The sequence below is a fragment of the Tupaia chinensis genome, unplaced genomic scaffold (genome assembly GCF_000334495.1).
Source record: "Tupaia chinensis unplaced genomic scaffold, TupChi_1.0 Scaffold000146_1, whole genome shotgun sequence".
NCBI lineage: Eukaryota > Metazoa > Chordata > Mammalia > Scandentia > Tupaiidae > Tupaia > Tupaia belangeri.
In genome coordinates this window covers 4556065-4560832 of record NW_006159616.1, presented here as the reverse complement: position 1 = coordinate 4560832, position 4768 = coordinate 4556065, and the positions used below count along the sequence as shown (strand labels likewise).

At 49.7% G+C, this 4768-nt stretch overlaps 1 non-coding gene across 1 annotated transcript; it reads right to left on the bottom strand.

The window, feature by feature from the left end:
• Positions 1-3178: 3178 nt before the first annotated feature.
• Positions 3179-3342, bottom strand: LOC114007277 (U1 spliceosomal RNA). The gene has a single exon (XR_003548907.1). It is a non-coding gene; the product is annotated as a U1 spliceosomal RNA (small nuclear RNA).
• Positions 3343-4768: the final 1426 nt, after the last annotated feature.

Below are 4768 nucleotides of genomic sequence, written 5' to 3'. Positions count from 1 at the left end.
ATGAGTTTAAGCCACCAGCCCGGGGACTCGAACCACCGTCGACTACGTGGGAGTCCAGCGACATAGCCGTTACACTAACTGCTGGTCCCAGCATTGTGAATTTTATTTTATATTTTCAATTATTTTCAGAAGGTGCATGTGATCACAAAGGTAGAAAGAGGGGGGGGAAAGTGAGAAGCACCCCCATGGGGATGGTCATGGTGCAGACCCTTCTCCAGCTCTCCTCCTTTCGGGATTTTGGGCACGCACACATGTGTCCAGCATGTTTCTCAAGCCACTGGGTTGGGCGGACTCCAACCGCCCATTAGGCCTTGTGGGTTGGTCATGTGGGGTCCAGCTGCCTTAGGAAGATGGCCCATGGCCCACTGTTAAATCAACCCCTGGATGGCATTTAGATCATTTCCTGTCTGAAAATAGATGGCTGCAATGACGAGAACCCTCCAGCCGGAGCCCTCCCTCACTTGCAGCCAACACCCACAGATGGATCCACGAGGTCACAGAGGCGAGTCCGTGAATCAAAGTCCCCGCCATTCTTGTAACTCTCCCCCACCCCTCCCAGATAATACATCACTTCTCGGAGGGGTGGGCTGAAGCGCCTCCAGCTTCAGATCCCCAGGCAATCCTTCTCTCAATAAACTCTCCTTTCCTCTCAAGATGACCTCCTGAGTCTCACTGCGAATCGAATCATGACACCCTTGAAATCAGGACCCCTAACTCCAGGCCCCTAGGCTTAAACTATTGTACGATGGCTTACAGACGCTGAATCCCAGTTAACACATTCTAAGACCAGTCACTCTGTGTGTCCTCCCTAAACTGCGGATAAGTGACACTGACTTGTTGGTGAGTGGGAGGGGTTGAGTCACTGCACCCAGCACCTCTGCAACACATCTGAAGGTCAGGAAGGCCCCCAATGATTACCGCATCTGCCCTCCATCCTCCAGCAGCAGCAGGGGCCGGAGCCCGCTGTGAGCCAGCTGGCCGACACCTCGCCAGAGCGACACCTCATTAGGCACACCAGGTATCCCACGGCATCCTCACAGCAGCCTCAGGAGAGATTCCAATGTGCTTGTCGACTGTTCAGGGAGGAAGCATGCTTATAAAAGCTTCCAGACCTCGGCAATAATTCCCCCCTTCCCACCGTCCGTACTCCCCAGGGTCCTTTTCCCACTTAGCTCTGTTCTGCAAGGAGCAGGATAGAAAGAGCTCTGCTTTAGGAAACTGCAGGAGGAAGAGCCCTGACTCGGAACGCACAGGAGCCAACTTGCAGGAAGAACTCCACTCTTCCCAAAACAAGCCTGGACAAAGCACTCAACCTCTCAGAGCCTCAGAGTCCTCAGCTGATAATGTGAATGCACCGTTAAAATACCAGTAATAAATGTCACCACTGCACGATAGTAGTGAGCACTTGAGCTTTGAGATCAGGGTCCTTTGGTTCTGCCAGCCCTGCCCCCGGCAACGCGCACACACACAAATTCATATTTTGCAGCCCTGACCTCTAAGGTGGGGCATTTGCAGAGCACCACTGCTACTATCGTGCAGTGGTGTGAGCACTTGAGCTTTGAGATCAGGGTCCTTTGGTTCTGCCAGCCCTGCCCCCGGCAACGCGCACACACACAAATTCATATTTTGCAGCCCTGACCTCTAAGGTGGGGCATTTGCAGAGCTCTCCTGAGTGGGATTAGGGCCCTCACAAAAGATGCCTGAGGGGACCAGCAGGTGGCATGGTGGCTAAGGTACTAGACTCCCACATGCTGGTCTGTGGTTTACGTACCAGACCTGGCTGTTTGAAAATCATGCTGGGCACATTTGTGTGCCTGCCCAAAATCCCAAGAAGAGAGGGGAGGCAAAGGGACTGTGGCATGGCGATCCCTCCCTCAGCAGTGACTTCGCACTTTCTCTCTCTCTGTATCTCTTTGTCTCTCTCCTCTCCAGTAAGGGCACATGCCCTATAACAAAAACCTAAAAACAAACAAAAGAGGTCCAAGAGTGACGCTCCCTTGTCCTTTCCACGATGGGAGAAGGCACGATCTATTAACCAGAAAGAGGGCCTTCACGGGCACTGACTCTGCCAGCATCATGATCTTGGACTTCCGGGCCTCCAGAACTGTGAAATGTTTTTTCCTTGAAAGCCACCTAGTCTGGGAAATTTTTGTTAAAAAAAGCCCAAACAGAGACCAGCAGATGGCATAATGGTTATGTTGCTGGACTTCTTCCTATGTAGTTGACCCCAGTTTTGAGTCCCAGACCTACCTGTTTAAAACTCACACCAGGTGTGTGTGCCCAAAATTCCAAGAGGAGAAATAGAGAAGGAATTGTGGTGTGACCTCCCTCCCTGGGGGGGGTGACTTCTCAGTTTCAGTTTCTCTGCCTCTCTCTGGCAAGTGTATGTGCCCTATGGCAAAAATCTCTCTCTAAAAAAAAAGAAGCACAAACAGATGAGACAAGTTCAAGTCACAGCATCTATGCCTTGAAAGTATATACCCTCCTCTTTTGAAGACTAAGATTTTTCATTGGTGGGACCAGCAGTTAGCATAATGGCTATGTCACTGAACTCCCATGTAGCTGACCGCGGTTCAAGTCCTGGACCTGGTGGCTTAAACTCATGCCGGGCGTGTGTGTGTGCATGCCTAAGATCCCAAGAGGAGAATGGAGGAGAAGGGATTGTGGCATGGCCATCCCCCTGGGAAGTGATTTCTTGCTTTCGCTCTCTCTAAAACAAAACAAAACAAAACAAAACAAAACAAAAAAACAACCCTCCAAAAAAAAAAAAAAGATTTTTCATTGTTAAGGCTGAGAATATTAATAGTGCCCACTTTAAAGGGTATTGAGAGGATTAAATGAGATAATTAAATGTAAAGCTCTTTGCAGCACTGGGCACAAAGTGCATGCTCTCTCAAGGTTGGCAATTGCTATTTTGATTGTAGTTTTGCCCCTTCATGAGCCCTAGAGTAACAGTTCAGTTTTCCAATCTCATACAGTAGGTGCTCCGTGAGTGGTTGTGGAATGGGTAGATAATGAAGAGGTAAATAACTGAATGAATCTCGACAGCCCTCTCCACTGGGAACTCTGATCTTCATGCCAAATCCCTGCTGGCCGGATGGCAGCAGAGTTGTAGCTCCACTAAGCCTCCAGATTGCTTTCTTTTGAAAAAGTTTATATTTATTTATTTATTTTTAATCAGGGGAGAGCGCGAACGCAGTCCCCCACTACCACAAACTATGCAGTCGGGTTTCCCACATTTGGGGAAATCGCAGGGGTCAGCACATCCGGAGTGCAATGGATAAGCCTCGCCCTGGGAAAACCACCTTCATGATCATGGTATCTCCCCTGCCAGGTAAGTATGAAAAAGTTTATTTATTGTGGACCAGCCCACGGAGTGGTAGTTAAGGCAGCTGGATCCTACATGCCAACTGCGTGATTTGAATCCTGGTCTCAGTGGCTGGAGAAACACACTGGGTGCCTGTGTGTGCCCAAAACCCAAAAAGGAGAGAAAGATGGAAGAGAAGGGATTGCGGCATGACCACGCCTCATGAGCGGTGCTTTCTCACTTTCTCTCGCTCTCTCTGTCTCTCTCTGGTGATCTCATGCTCTATGGACTTTTTTTTTTTTAGGTTTTTGCCAGTGAACATGTGTGTTCACTGGAGAAAGAGAGACAGAGAGAGGGAAAGTGAGAAGTCACACTCCACGCCACAATCTTTTTCCATTCTCCTCTTGGGATTTTGAGCACACTGGCATACATGCCTGGTATGAATTTAAAAAAAATTTTTTTTAATAATTTTTTAAAATTTTATTTTATTTATTTATTCATCTTATTTTAATATGACCAGAGAGCAACAGACAGAGAGAGAGAGAGACAGTGAGAAAGCAAGCTGCCAGGTCCAGGACTTGAACCATGGTCAGCCACGTGGGAACATCCAGCACCCTAATCACCATGCCACCTGCTGGTTCCCTATGCCTGGTATGATTTTTAAGCCACCGGGTCCGGGACTCAAACTGTGGTCAGCTATGTGGGAGTCCAGCACCTTAACCACCACACCACCTGCTGGCCTCAGGAGCCCCCTCTCTTAAGGTCTGAGGTGGACGTCTTCCTGACATCTGCTACACACCAGACCTCAGCCAGAGTGGCATCACTAGCTCCCTGGGGGGAGGAGAAGTCAGGCTCGGGAAGAAGCGGGCTCCTGTCCAGTCGGTAGCTTGGATTTGGACGCGTCATGTTGTCTATTTCAGGAGGCTCCATCTCAGAGAGGATATTTCCTTACTGACAGCTCCCACGCTGTTTTAACAGCAGCTAATCCTTTCACCTTGTTTGGACACAACTTCAGAATCTTTTTCCTGGCCAGCCAAGTCTCAGTGCAAACGGGAGGGAACACTCAGAAGCCCCTGTGTCTGCGGAAACTCTGCCTGAAATGGAAAAGAAAATCTGAATGCGTGTCCATGCCTGAGAGGATCGAGGGCTTAGGGTGATAACGACAAGCCAGCTAGGTCTTCCACCTCACCAGCCGGGCATGGCACGCAGGCTGTCCTGAGGCATGGCAGTGATGCTGTGGTCGCCAAGTTTAATCGTCTTAGCTGAGCACTGGCTGTGTGCCAGTCACTATGGACAAGACCAGGGCCCAGAGAAGGACAGACGAGGTCCTCGCCCTGAGGAATTCTGGCGTAGGTGGAGAAGACAGGCCATCAGTGGCTGTAATTCCGAGCAGAGAGCAGAGGTTTACTGACACACTAAAGGAACTGAGAACACAGAGCAGGCAAGAGCAAAGGCGATTTC